Here is a 16,270-nt window from a genome sequence, read left to right as displayed (position 1 = left end):
AACTTATTCATCTTATAACTGAAAAGTCTGTGCTCTAACATCTCTCCATTCCCCCCATTCTCTGGCAACCACCATTCTACACTCTGTTACTATGGGTTCTACTTTGTGTGTGTGAGATCATTTAAAGGATTTTAGTTTTTGTGGAATAATAATTTGTTTATCTTTGTGGAAATTAGTGGAGAGGTATCCTATGAGACTTTGTCTTTCTAAAAACAGACTTGTAAGGTCTCTAGTTTTCACTTCCAGATTTACCTGTGGGGAGAGGCTGCCACCACGTGTTAACTTCGACAGCAGAATGACTAACCTGTGGCTAGGGAGTTGAGATGTCTTGAAAGTAGCTGATTTCTCTGGTGTTATGTAAGTTTCCTGGGAAGTGCAGGTGGTGAGGAAGTGCAGGCTGGGCAATGAACCTTCAGTTGTATCACAAGGGATGATTCTCCTTGTCGCCACCAGAGGATGTTCTAGGCACGCTTTTCTGTCAGAGCAACTTCCATTGACTTAAATCGCCAGTCCTTCCACCCGAGGTAGTAGCATAGCCGCTCCGAGGATGTGGAAAATCTCCATGCCAACAGCAGTTCATAAAATGGAAAAGAACATGGTATTGGCTATGTGTTTAGAAAAGTCTGAGGCATTTAACCTAACTGTTCTGGAATCATTACCCTGATGCTGACAAAGTTATTTCTGAAAAATCTGTCAGATTTAGTTCTTCACTGCTTTGTAAATAGAAAAAATACCTAGGCTACTCACATTATAATTCTTTTTTGAGTTTTGGGAAAGCAGCCATTTGGTTATTAGATTTTTCTTTTAAATTACTGTAATTCTTTTGGCGAGACTAGAGTAAAAAGAGACACAGGGAAGAGAAAAAAGAGAAATGTTTTTAAGAGAATTTTAGTGTAGTGGTTATGCCTTACATTCACTTAATAAATAAACTATGAAATACTATCAAAAGAGTAGTAAAAGTGCCTATTGCAGATAAGACTTTTAAAACTGCTATCATATGTCAAGGTCTGCTATTAAATGTCAGAAACTAGGTTGAATCTTGTGTCAGCTCAAAGGATGTATAGTTAAGCTGCAAAGCCACCAGTTCCCATCAGTTTACCTCATTATATAAATTATATCCTTCCTGCATGGTGAATGTGGTACTTGTTAAAATGAGTAAATCTAATATATTGTTAAAGGCAAATCGTTTGTGTGTGTGTGTGTGTGTGTGTGTGTGTGTGTGTGTGTGTGTGTATACACACGCTGAAGAGCACAAACATGTTTTTCAAATTTATGGGCATTTTAAAAATTGAAATATAACTGACATACAGCATTGTGTAAGTTTAAGGTTGATCTGATACTTTATGAGTTGCAATATGATTGACACTCTAGTGTTCACTAGCTCCCCTATGGTGTCAGTCACATAACTATAATTTCTTTTTCATGGTGGGGACAATTAAGATCTAGTATCTTAGCAACTTTCAAGCACATAACACAGTATTATTGTTGTGGTCACTGTATTGTGCATTAGCTCTCCAGGACTTATTTCCCTACCAGTCGCATGTTTGTAACTTGAAATAAAACTCTAGTGAAATAATAGTTAGCAAATGAGCATTTAATATGTAGTAGGTACTTCACATAAATAAAATTACTAATGTAGAAATCTGATAAAATACCATTTATCCCACATTTACAAATTAAAAATGTGTCTTTTATCAGTTAAGTGACTTGTGCAGCTAGTAGTGGGCGGAGGCAGAACTGCACTCAAGCGATCTTATTCCAGAACAACACCTTAATCAGAGGGCGCTCTCTCTCTCTCTCTCTCTCTCTCTCTCTCTCTCTCTCTCTCTCTCTTCCTTTCTTTCTCCCTCTCCCTCTCCCTCTCCCTCTCCCTCTCCCTCTCCCTCTCCCTCTCCCTCTCCCTCTCCCTCTCCCTCTCCCTCTCCCTCTCCCTCTCCCCCTCTTTCTCTCCCTCTCCCTCTCCCTCTCCCTCTCTCCTGTGTGCCCATTAGTAGATGAATGGATAAAAAGCTGTGGTACATTTCCACTAAGGAATACTATACAGCTGTAAAGAAGAGGGATATCTTACCCTTTGGGAGAGCATGGATGGACCTGAAAAAATATTATTCTAAGTGAAATAAGCCAAACTGAGAAAGACAAATATCACATGATCTCACTTGTCAATGGAATCTAATGCGCAAAATGAATTGACCAACAAAATAAGACCTGAAGCAGGGAGGTATGGAACAGACTGACATACCTCGATGTGGGGTTGGGGAGATGAGAAGAGATAAACCAAAGAACTTATATACTTACTAGAGGCCCGGTGCACGAAATTCGTGCATGGGGGTGGGGGGTATCCCTCAGCCCAGCCTGCACCCTCTCTAATCTGGGACCCCTCGAGGGATGTCCAATTGCCCGTTTAGGACTGCTGGCTCCCAACTGCTCACCTGCCTGCCTTCCTGATTGCCCCTAACCGCTTCTGCCTGCCAGCCTGATCACCCCCTAACCACTCCCCTGCCAGCCTGATTCATGCCTAACTGTTCCCCTGCCAGCCTGTTTGCCCCTAACTGCCCTTCCCTGCAGGGCTGGTCACCCCTAACTGCCCTCTCCTGTAGGCCTGGTCACCCCTAACTGCCCTCCCCTGCAGGCCTGGTCACCCCCAACTTCCCTCCTCTGCCGACCTGGTCACCCCCAACTGCCCCCCCCCTTGCAGGCCTTGTCCCTCCCAACTGCCCTCCCCTGCTGGCCATCTTGTGGTGTCCATCTTGTGTCCACATGGGGGCAGTATCTTTGACCACATGGGGGCAGCCATCTTGTGTGTTGGAGTGATGGTCAATCTGCATATTACTCTTTTATTAGATAAAATAGAGGCCTGGTGCATGGGTGGGGGCCAGCTAGTTTGACCTGAAGGATGTCCCGGATCAGGGTGGGGGTTCCCTTGGGGTGTGGGGTGGCTTGGGCGAGAGGCCTGTGGTGGTTTGCAGGCCGGCCACACCCCCCGGTGACCCAAGCAGAGGCCCTGGTATCTGGGATTTATTTATCTTCTACAATTGAAACTTTGTAGCCTGGAATGGAGGCCTAGGCCAGCCAGAGCTGCAGAAGCTTGGCTTCCTCCATCACTGGGGGCAACTCTAGCCTCCTGCTCTCTCCAGCTCCGTGGCTGCCGCCATATTTTTGTGATTTATTTATCTTCTATCATTGAAACTTTGTATCATTGAGTGGAGGCCTAGGCCAGCAAGGGCAGGTGGAAAACTTGGCTTCCTCCATTGCTGGGGAAACCCAAGCCTCCCTTGTGCTCTCCATGGCTGCAGCCATCTTGGTTGGGTTTATTTGCATATTCATTCCTGATTGGCTGGTGGGCGTGGCTTGTGGGTGTAGTGGAGGTATGGTCATTTTGCATATTACTATTTTATTAGATAGGATATGCATAGCCCATGGACACGGACATTAGAGTAGTGAATATTTGGGGGTGGGTGGGTAGGGGGTGGGAGAAGGGGGAATGAAGGAAGGGGATTGGAAATTCCTATAATACTATCAACAATAAAAAATATGCCCTAGCTGGTTTGGCTCAGTGGCTAGAAGGTCAGCCTTCAGACTGAAGGGTCCCGGGTTCGATTCTGGTCAAGGGCACATGCCCGGGCTGTGGACTTGATCCCCAGTGTGGGACATGCAGGAGGCAGCTGATCAATGATTCTCTCTCATCATTGATGTTTCTCTCTCTCCCTCCCTCTTTCTTCCTCTCTGAAATCAATAAAAATATATTAAAGTACTAGTATATATATATATTTTTTAAAAGTTAAAAAAATAAAATACACACAAACATAAGAAAAAGACAAAATCAATCCCCTCAGTTGGGTTCCATATCTCCTGAGGCCTTGATGCCTGAGTCTTACTTTGGATGACTAATAATAACAATCATCATAATCTACAATATTTATAAAACCCCTTACAGTTTATGTAGCAGTTTATATGCTAACTCTTTTTGGATCCTCATAACTAACCTGTGAGCTAGGCAAGAAAGATTATTATCAGCAAAATCACCCAGTGGAGAAGATATTTAGCATAAAAGAAGAAATCATTATTTTTGCATGTGAGAAAAACAGTGTCACCCTGATTTTAAATATCACCCCAATTTTGAAAATTGCCTCTGGCTTCTTTGTAAAATCATTGGAATGAATGGTAGAAGACAAGAAGCACTACTCCGCATGAATAAACCATGAAATATATTTGACAATAACTTTTTCAATTAATGTGGAAATATTTGCTCTGAATCTTGGCTCTTGAGGATTTAAGTCTTGGCCAAATATTAAGAATATGTTTTACTTCATTGCCCCAAATACATGACAGACACTTTGATCACTGAGAAACGGAAAACTGCTGTTTTGGAACTCCTGCATGTGGATTAGGCTGATGGATTGATTTGTTGGGATAGTTGGATTCACTGTGACACTTCATCACAGCCGTTACCCCCACACAGTAGGGTTCTGTTAGAGAACAACTTGGTAAGGGTAGTTTTCCTGGGTCTCCTGATTATTTGTAGAATCCTTTTCGCGTCACTGAACATGCCCCAAATAAAAAACAAAAATAAGGAAGCAGATCAAAGATCTTTGACCAAAGAATTTATTTAGAATTGTACACCTTCAAAAACACCTGTGATGTCTCAGGCAAACATATATAATAACACATTTGAAGTTAATCTTTTAAAGATTTCAGCATAGGCATGTTAGTCGCTGTGTTAGTAGATCCTACTTTTAAGAGTTATGCTTTGCTAAGAGTTGGAATTTGCTGGTGATCTATACCCAGTTTAGTTTATTAAACAAGCATTCGACACGCATCTTCTATGTGTGGTACCATATGTGAGACACTTATTCACAGCCCTGTGCTGAATAATAAGAGATGTGAAAGCAATGAAAAGGGAGTATGGAGGAGGGGGGGCAGTAGGTGAAGGAGTTAAGTTAGACAAGACAGAATGGCAGCTTTGCCCACCTGGACAAGTAGCTTGCCACCCCCAGGGCATTCCTTGTATGGATAGTGCTGCAAAGACCATTGGCCTCCAAGGTGAACCAATGCTCTCCCAGAGTAACTGGGGAATGGAGAGCACTTAGCTCTTCTACATAAACATGTCCTTGCTTTGTGTTTAATTTAAACAGGTGCAGTTTACAAAAACCATACAACATATATCAATACGAATTTTAGGATCAGAAATGGTATTTGGGGGACAAATTGTATTATTCAATGTATTGAAATGGACATTGTCATTAAAAATTATTTTTTATTTTTATTTTTTTAATCCTCACCTGATGATATGTTTATTGATTTTAGAGAGGGAGGAAGGGGAAGAGAGGGAGAGAGAGAGAGAAACATCATTTGGTTGCTTCTGACATTGAAGAATGCCATTTGCTTCAAGGCCAGCTTTATCTAGGGCAGTGGTCGGCAAACTGCGGCTTGCGAGCCACATGCGGCTCTTTGGCCCCTTGAGGGTGGCTCTTCCACAAAACACCACGTGCGGGTGTACAGTGCAATTGAAACTTCGTGGCCCATGTGCAGAAGTCGGTTTTTGGCTCTCAAAAGAAATTTCAATCGTTGTACTGTTGATATTTGGCTCTGTTGACTAATGAGTTTGCCGACCACTGATCTAGGGTATCCCCTTCACTACAGCACAAATAATTCTGCTAAGGTAAAAGTAAGCAAGACTAAGGTGATCACAATCAGTAGAAGGAATCAGGAAAGGTTTTATAATTATGGTGACTTTTGAGTTAAACCTTCAACCACATATAGGCTTTTGTAAGCAAAGACAAGATGAGGCCAAGCCAATTCTTGAGATGAAAAACAATGTGAGAAAGAGGAAAGAGGAAAAAGCAGAGTTGGATTTAGGAAAACTCAGGAAAATTTGGGGCTCTGTGGCAGAGAATTCTCCCCCTCCCCCTCGGCCCCTCATTGCTTTTCCTACATGTGAAGTGGGGATTTTAACATCTTTCTTAGGTCTTTGTTTTGTGAGGAAGAACATGCTTTTTAGCAAAGGGTCAACACGTACCCATTGATTGAGTCAGTTACTAATCTAATGCTCCTGTGATCAGTTAATATGGTCGGCCACATGTGACAGAAGCCCCTTCCCACCAAACAAGTGGAAACAGTGTCTTAAATAAGAGAGGAAGTCTTTCTCTTGTAAAGAAGTCCAAAAACATTCCTCCAAGGAACCCAGACACTTTATCTCGTTTCTCTGTCATGCGGGCTTCCACCCCGTGTAACAGAGAATTCTTGTTGGCAAGTAGTGGATATTAAGATTGGAAAGGAGGCTTTTGCCATATTGTGACCCATCTTAAATTTACTAGAAATTGAGGCCATTGAGGACAGGCTACAAATATATAAATATGTATGTATGTTTATCAAATACTCATTTTAAACAGTGAAAGTTTAATAACTTTGAAGAATAGGGAAATTTAGTGTAAAATATCATTCATATTCTCTTTAATAAACTCCAAAACTATTATTGGTATTTGGGCATACATTTCCCCCCAGTATTTTCCACACATACATTATGCAGATTATACACATTCTCTAGATTTTTATACTATTCTTTTTTGACTCAATAAAAACTTTCCAATGCTCATCTAATTTTAATTTATCCCTTGTTATGTCAGCATAATAGTTAAGATCAGCATAATTTAATGGACATAACAGTTTCCTTAATGATTACTCTGTTGTTGAATATTTAGTCTTTAAAAAATCTTTTGGTATTATAAATAACGTTTTTAGTAATTTTTATATAGACACTTTCTCCCTATATTTGATATTGTTTCCTGGTGTGATTGTTAGGTACAGGTTTTATTTATTGTGTTCTATCCATGCATGGACTTCCGGCCTTTATATGAGTTTTTTATATACTATATATATTTTTTTCTCTGGGTCTGTAATACTTGTTGAAAATATTTTGCTCGAATAACTTGTTGCCCTTTTTACTTTAATTATATTTTGATGTGCCAAGAACTTTCTGCTTTTTTGAAATGTTCAGGATAAATTCAAAAGGTTAATTGTACCAAATGCCACAAAGACATGGATAAAAATAGTACATGAACAAGTTTTAACAAATATTTTCCACACATTGACATTGGTATCTATTCAATTGATTAAAAATATAAAGTCCTATCATTAATTTGTCTTATAGAGCTTCAATAATAATAATAGACCAAGAATTTTCTCCTTTTTAAACATCACTTAAATTTAGGCATATTGCATCTCTCACCACAAAGAGATACGGTTCAACAATTTTTATATTTTAAAACTAACATTCCGTGGGTGTTATGGTCTGAATGTTTGTGTTTCCCCCGAATTCAGATGTTGAAATACTAATGCCCAAGATGATGGTAATGGGTGTTGGGGGTTTTGGATGGTGTTTAAGTCATGAAGGGGGAGCCCTCATGCATGGAATTTGTCCTCCTTTTTCTAGTTCTCTGAGATGTTTGTTTATTTGAAAGTTGTCTTGTCCCTTGAGGAACTTCCCTCTTAGAACTACTTTTGCTGTATCCCATACATTTGGGTATAGTATATTTCCATTTTTGTTTGCCTCAAGATGTTTTTTTTTAATATTTCTTCCTTGAAGGGTTAATCAGTAAATAGCATGTTGTTCAGTCTCCAGACAGTTGTGAATTTTCCAGTTTTCATTGTGTAATTAATTTTTAGTTTCATACCATTGAGGTCAGAAAAGATGCTTGATATGATTTCAGTCCTCTTAAATTTATTAAGACTTGTTTTGTGGCCTAATACATGATCTGTTTTGGAAATGTTCCAATTGCACTTCATAAAAATGTGTGTTCTGTTGCTTTTAGATAAGATGATCTGTAAATATCTGTTAAGGCCATCTAGTCTAAGATGTTTTTTAAAGCTGATGTTTCCTGACTGGTTTTCTGTTTCCATAATGTATCCATTGATGTACTATAGTAAGTGGGTTATCAAAGTCCCCTACTATTATTGTATTACCGTCTATTTCTCACTTTAGACTTGTTAATATTTGCTTTATATATATAGGTGCTTCTATGTTGGGTGAATAAATATTTGCAAATATTAAATCCTCTTCTTGGATTGACCCCTTTATCATTATGTAATGTGCTTCTTTGTCTCTTATTACAGCTTTTGTTTCAAAGTTTATTTTGTCTGATATAAGTATATAGCCACTCCAGCTTTTTTGTGTTTCCATTTGCATGGAATATAATTTTCCATTATTTTATTTTCAGTCTGTGTCATTACATCTAAAGTGTGTCTCTTGTAGGCTTTGTTTATTTAATTCATTCAACAGTTTTATATCTTTCGATTGGAAAATTTAGTCCACTTACATTTAAAGTAATTATTGATAGGTAAGGGCTTGTTGATGTTTGTTAGTTTTTTGCTAGCTGTTTTTATAGTTTCTCTGTTCCTTTCTTCTCTTTCTTTGTGGTTTGAACTTTTCTTTAGTGTTATATATTTTTTCTTTATTTTTTGTGTATTTACTATAGGTTTTGCTTTGTGCTTACAGTGAGCTTACATATGTATAACTTATAACAGTCTATTTTAAGTTGATAACAACTTAAATTTGATACTGTTCTGAAGCTCAACATATTTACTCCCCTTTCAATGTTTCATGTTTTTGATGTCACATTTTACATATTTTTATCATGTGTATCTCTGAACTAATTATTGTAATCATAGTTATTTTTATGATTTTTACTTTTTAACCTTTATACTAGCTTTATAAGTAATTAATCCACTAACTTTACTATATATTTACTTTGTCAGTGAGATATATTTTTTCATATGTGTTCCTGTTACTAGTTAGCACCCTTTCTTTTCTTGTAAAGCTAGTTTAGTGGAGTGAGTTCCTTAGGTTTTTGCTTGTCTGAATGATATCTTTGCTGGATAAAGTATTCTTGGTTGGAAGGCTTTTTTCTTTTAATATTTTGAATGTATTGTGCCATTCTCTTCTGCAGGCCTATAAAGTTGTGCTGGAAAATCTGCTGATAGCCTTATGGGGGTCCTTGTATACAATAAGTTTTTTTTCTCTTGATATGCTTACTATTCTCTCCTTGTCTTTAACTTTTGACATTTTAATTATAATGTGTCTTGGTGTGGGTCTCTTTGGGTTCATCTTATTTTAAAAAAAATATATTTTATTGATTTTTTACAGAGAGGAAAGGATAGGGATAGAGAGTTAGAAACATCGATGAGAGAGAAACATTGATCAGCTGCCTCTTGCACACTCCCTACTGGGGATGTGCCCACAACCAAGGTACATGCCCTTGACCGGAATTGAACCTGGGACCCTTGAGTCCGCAGGCCAACACTCTATCCACTGAGCCAAACTGGTTAGGGCAGGTTCATCTTATTTGAAAATTTCTGGACTTTCTGAATCTGGATGTCTGTTTCCTTCCCCAAGTTAGGGAATTTTTCAGCCATTATTTCTTTAGATAAGATATCTGACCCAACTTTTTGCTTTATGAAAAAAAAAAATACAAGAACAATTTACATTTTATGGGAGTTGTTACTAGAGAGTTTGAAAATACCATCTTTGCAAAGAATAATCACAAAAATTTGGCACAGAGAAAGACAGTAGAAAACAAAAACATAGTCTTTAATTTTTAAAAAGTGTGCCATTTTACTACGTCTCTCTCTCTCCCCCCCCTCATTATTGTAGTGATTATTTCTAGGTTAGTGAAGCTTTCTTGTCCCCATATTAGGAGTTGGCACTAAAAACTGGTATCTCTCATTTCCTTTTATCACTATTTTTGACTCAAAAGATAGAATGTGCATCATCTATTCATGGCATTTTTTATCTTCTTTAATTGACATTCTGCAACCATTCTTTGGTTCTGAAGTAAGTTCATTGTATGCTCTTGGCTTTGGGTTATTGTTGATTCTTACTTCCTATTTTATCCTTTCTAAGATACTAAAAGGAAGTTGTTTTAAAAGTATTTTTTTATTATTTCTCAACTAGAGGCCCGGTGTACGAAATTCGTGCACGGGTAAGGTCCCTAGGCCTGGCTGGCGATCAGGGCTGATTGAGGCCTTCCAGCTGCCGGCCAGCGGCCGGCGGCCGGGGCCTGCCTTTGTTCTGTGCCGCCCCCTGGTGGTCAGCGCATGTCATAGCAAGTAATCAGTTTCCTGGTCAAACTCCCGTGGGAAAAATTTGCATATTAGGCTTTTATCTATACTAATAAAAGGGTAATATACTAATTAGACCGGATAGAACGGACATATTCCCGACGTCATTCCGGACAAAACTATGGGCGTGACCAGCCTGCAAACCACCCGTGGCCCCTTGCCCAGGCTGGTCCCACCCCCTGGCAGGAAACCCCACCCTGATGGGGGCATGGCCAACCTGTAAACCCTCAGCAACCCCAAGCCTAGGCTGGCCCCGCCCCCCAGAGGGGACCCTCCACCCCAATAGGGGGCGTGGCCAGCCTGCAAACCGCCCTCGGCCGCTTGCTCAGGCAGGCCCCACCCCCCAGAGGGGACCCCCCCGACCCTGATTGGGGGTGTGGCCGGCCTGCAAACTGTTAGCAGCTTCTTGCCCCAGCCGGCCCTGCCCTCCAGTGGGGCCCCCCCACCCCAATCTGGGGCCCCATTCAGGGCAGGCTAGCCGGCCCCCACCTGTGTACCAGGCCTCTATCCTATATAATAAAAGGATAATATGCAAATTGACCCTAACAGCAGAACAACCAGAACGACCACTGGACCAGTCACTATGAGGCGCATTGAACCTCTTGGTCCCTTTCTCCGGCCAGCAGGCTCCAGTTGCCTGATGGCCACCCACAGCGGGGGTGGAGCCGGCGAGCAGGCGGGAATAGCTGACCTCTCAGTCCCTTCCCCTGGCCATCAGGCACTGATCACCCGATGGCGAATGGGGAACCGGGGGTGGGTGGCGGCAGGGGGCGGGGCCGGCTGTGGACAATTGGGGAAGATGGCCCTGATCGTAGGCCAGGCCTAGGGACCATACCCACACACGAATTTCATGCGCTGGGTCCCTAGTGTATATATGTGTGTGTGTGTGTGTGTGTGTGTGTGTATATATATACACATTAGTCTGCATTTTAATCTGGAAGTTTCATATTGTGGCAGAAATTATGCTGTGCAGAAAAACTTCTGCTTCTGTTTTTCAGGAACCCAGCTGCCATACTGTAGGGAAGCTCAGACTATTCTGCTGGAGGGAGAGGCCACTTGAAGAGGCTATGAAGGGAGAGACACCATATAGAGGTGACCCCAGTCTTTTTGGACCTTCCAGCCCAAGATTGATTCTAGCCTACACCACATGGAGCAGAAGGAACACAGGCCACCCACAGCATCAAGTTCAATCATCACTCATTGTTTTAAGCTGCTACATTTTCAGGTGGTTTGTTACACAGCAATAGATAACGGAAACACTCTGGCCCTTTTCACATTCTTCATTGAGAGACTACGAAAAGGTAAGAAACTGTGTAGAATTTTATGAGGAATTTTATTTTATTCTCTCATATTCTCGAATGTTATCTTTATTCTACTTGTTTGTCTATTAGATTTAATATTATTCTGCTTTTTAATGGGCCTATCCCCACATCTGTGCTTATTTCAAAACATATAAATCCTCAATTTTCAGTGTAGAATGATTTTGTTTCATGCCTGCTTGAATTTCCCTGTGTGATCTTCAGGGGAAAATTTCTACTCAGAGCCTAAGAACTATTATGTTGCTTATGGATTCTAGCCATGTGATGTTTTCAGAGGTATATTCACAGCAGTGCATTCACAGCATTTATTGGGAATAAAATTGTTAAGATCTGATGATGATCCCTTTAAAACATTTATTTGGTAAAATCTGCAGGTTTGGGGGCACCATATAATGGCAGAGTAATTGCAGATCACTGTGAAGGCATTGCTCTATTTAATGTGGGCAATTTCGCACAGCCCACGTGGAACTGATCAAAATACTGAAGGCAGGTTCTTGCTGCCAGCATTTCCCCAACATTTACCAGTCTAGCTGTTCACAAGACCAAAAATATGACTTTTTATGTTGTGAATGAATTGGGATTTGGGGGCAATAAACTATTGTTGAAATTAAACAATAATTCTTTCTAAAGAGAACTATTAGTGGTATTTGCAGCTATTATGTTCTTACTGCATCTGCCGCTGGTCCATCAGGGGTAACACAGGCATAGGCTTACACAACTTCATAATTTTCAACCCATTTTTGGTATGTTTGCCCGTTTTTCGCAGCAGAATATCTCTATGCATTTGTCGGAGCCTCTGTGTGAGGTATGGTCTGGCTTCCTCTTTAACATCGCCTCCCTGTGTCTGCCCTTAACTAGGACTAGCCCCACAGGTGTGCATGGAGACTGGGAGAGGTGACCCCGTGGATTCTTTGTTGCCTGTCGCCTTGATGAGCTTTCTTCGGGATGCTCGGTGCTGCCCCACCCCCTCACCGTTGGCCCCCTAAAGGCTGCCATTCCGATTCTCCCGCTAAGTCTGTTCTCTCTACTCCAGAATATTGTTGACCTTTCCACCAACATCTTCTGTCCTGTTTTCTTTCCTTCAGAACTCTGTTCCCTGGTGGTGGGAAGGCCTCTGAACTAACAACCTGAAACAAGAAAATGTGTTAACCCAAATGAGTGTCCCTAAGGATGGGATTTTCAGGCTTCTAGAAAAATATTTTTAGACAAAAGACTACTCTTATTACCCTAAATTAAAACCAAATTATTCGTGGCGTTGTAAAGTAGAACTACCACCGCTTGCAGACAGACTTCTGGAGCACTGGGGATTTCATTAGCTCTAAGTCTCTTGAGCACAACAGTGATCCCAGAGGTAAGAGACAAAGCTGAGCAGCAGTGAGAAAAATCTGTCGCAATCACCTTGTTCTTTCTTTTATATCAAGTGAGGAATCACTCTCAGAACCAGGGATATAGACTCAGGTATGCAATTAGAGATTTGAGTGGCAATTGTCAGGCTAACATCAGAGCAGAGCCAAGTAGACGGGAGACCAGGGAGATGGAGGAGGCACACCCGGCTGGGCTCCTTGTGTACGGGGCATGTTAGATTACAGATTTCAATGGCTATGTGGTCTATTAATATTATATAGAGAGTATATGTTAGATAATAATTTTATTAATAACGATTGCCCTATATCAGGGGGTGGGGAAGGTGTGGCCCGCGGGCCATATAAGGCCTGCGAAATCATTTGGTCTGGCTCTGCCAAGGCGACCACAGGCGAGACCCAAAATTCAATAAATCTAGGAGCTTTTTTCATAGCAACATAACTTCATCTTAAGTGAGTTATATCAAGCGAATGATGTTATAAATATCCAAGTGGCCCTTGGCAGAAAAATGGTTCCCCACCCCTGCCCTCCATACTCAAAAGGGATGGGGTTGCATTTCAATGTGCTTTGCTCCAAAAGGTAACAAATTTATAAAAAAGGTTCAATTGTAAGTGGCTAAGAGTTAAAAACATTTTCTGCTAAAATAGGTAAACTTGAGTTATTTGGGAAAGTGACTTATCTAGGAGAGATCACTCTCTAAAAGAGAAGCATGTGCATCTGCACTTACACAGCATACACACATCAGTTTCTATTCAGACAAATACAACCGCTGGATCTTGAGCATTCCATTGGGATCAGCTCCATTTATCTTTCCATTTATCTTGGGGATGACACTACTTTGACTTTCAACTAGCAAAGGTTCTAGTGATTTTCTGTACTCCTTGCTGCCACCTGTTTGTGCCATGGGATTCCAGTCTCACATGAAGGGCAGGCACCTGGCTGGGTCCTTAGCTGCGGTCTGCCCAGAGGTGTTGGTGGAAGGGGCCACTACTGTGTTCCGATGGCTTGATTCAATGGGATGAGATGTGTGCCAGCATTTGTGAGTTGCCAGACAGCTGGCTCAAGAGAGACAGAAGGAGATGTGGTGGAGAAAGCCAGTGAGAGCCAGAAATACGACACGGGGTTAAGTCTTCGAATAGCCTAAACCCGTGGTCGGCAAACTGCAGCTCGTGAGCCACATGTGGCTCTTTGGCCCCTTGAGTGTGGCTCTTCCACAAAATACCACAGCCTGGGCGAGTCTATTTTGAAGAAGTGGCATTAGAAGAAGTTTAAGTTTAAAACATTTGGCTCTCAAAAGAAATTTCAATCGTTGTACTGTTGATATTTGGCTCTGTTGACTAATGAGTTTGCCGACCCCTGGCCTAAACAAATCTTGGTAACTTTTATTATACGGCTTAATTTTCCCTCCAGAAATAATATCTTCAGCATCATTAATATTGTGCAACTTAAAGGTTGAATTAAGATGTTGGAAGATGGGTAAGACATCTTATGTTCGCATCATCACATTTTTCTTTTCAACCACTGGTATGGGTATGCACATTTAATAATGAACTGTTGGGAAAATTGCTATGATAATCTTAAACAAGAGGGCCATTTGACAGATATTATTGTGTATTTTTCTACAGATGGTCATCTTGATTTTAAATAAGTGAACCTGCCAAATTTAGTGATATGTTTGTTCTTTGTATTGTATCTCTGAGACACTTAGAGAAGAAAAATTGCATAATTTGATAAATCCTGAATTTTTTAGAAAATGTTGCCTATCAGATGCCATGGGGAGGAAGCTGGACCTGCTGGGCTGCGAGCCCTACACCTTTAATATGTTTGTCAGTCCTCTCTGAGCACTTCCAGCTCCAAGTCAGTTTAGCATCCATCTATTTCTCAACTTCATGAGAAGGAAATTTTGTCTAAAATCTTGGAGTCTATCAACTTCAAAAATGAAAAAGAAAAAGAGATGATGGAAAAGGCTGTGTCTTACTTAAACATTCTCTCAAAACCTAAATTTCAAAACAAAGGTTAGAAAAAGGCTGTGCTATCTGGGACCCTTAACAAATATATTCTTTTGCTTCCAAATAAAAAAACAAATTGAATTGTGAGTTTCTTATGCTAATAGGAATCATTTTTTATATTAAAACATTACATCTATTACCATTAGCCTCCATGAAAGAAAATGTGGGAATAATTTTCAATGTGTGCCTTAAAGTCTTCCCTTATTCTGGCCCTGTGGCTGTTGGTTAGAAATGTGTTTCTTCCTGCCCCTCTCCCCCATTTCAGAAATTTTATATTATTAACTACACACACACACACACACACACACACATATATATATATATATATATATATATATATATATATATATATATTTATAAGATGTGACTTTCTTATACTCATATATTCTTGGTTGGAACCATTGTATTTACGACCACATCCACTTCCACCATAGATAGTGAATGACTTTGCTCCAAAGGGAGAATGAAACGATGCTTACTCATCAGTTGCATGAAGTTAGGTAACAAGCTTTTTGCTTTGAGCTTATCCGTGGTAACCTTGATCAACAGAGATCCTTTTAAAATAATTTTGGTTGAGAAAGGTGAAGTGGAATAAGTGGTACAAACTTTTACTTACAAAATAAGTCATAGGGATGTAATGTACAGCACAGGGAATATAGTCAATAATATTGTAATAACTTTGTATGGTGACTCATGGTTACCGCACATATTGTGGTGACCGCATTGTAAGGTATATGAATGTTGAATCGCTATGTAGTACACCTGCAACTAATATAATATTGTATGTTGACTATACTTTAATAATAAAGAAACTTGAAGGTGGGGATGTGATACCTGTTGGATAGCTGGGTTGGTTTCAGTCTGTTTATTCAGCACATTGTCTTAAACTACTGCCTTTTGTTATATTTTTGTCTTATTTTAACATTGAACTTATTTTTAAATTGATCTTTATTTAAACTTATAAGCATTTAAAATTTTGTTTCACTATCAATGATATTTTATTATTTGAAGAACTATTTTTATTGTATTCTACTTATTTTACTATTGAGATATAATTGACATGACATTATATAAGTTTAAGGCATACAACATGGATTTGATATATCTTGTAAAATGATAATCACAATGAGTTTAGTTAACTATCACCTTTATATTTATTTAGACATTATCATTGCTTGTGACTTTTTGATTTGTTATGAAGTTTCTATTTTCCAATTTAATAAATGGCAGTAAGGACAGAAATAATGGGAACGTCTAATATAGAAACAATTTTAAATAAGGGAAGTAGGCTGATTTTCCTATTCCCGGGGCCTAAGCTGTCATTTGCACTCCCTATAACATACTTCCTTTTCCTGTTCATGTTGAATCCTTTTATGCTAAAGGCTTTAACCTAAATAACCAAGTAGACCTTCAAGATGAAAGCTTTCCCCAATATCTCTCAAGATGGCTATAACTGTATCTTTATAT

This window comes from Cnephaeus nilssonii, assembly GCF_951640355.1.
Source record: "Cnephaeus nilssonii genome assembly, chromosome: 18".
Lineage (NCBI taxonomy): Eukaryota > Metazoa > Chordata > Mammalia > Chiroptera > Vespertilionidae > Cnephaeus > Cnephaeus nilssonii.
Note: the sequence above shows the minus strand (reverse complement) of the source record.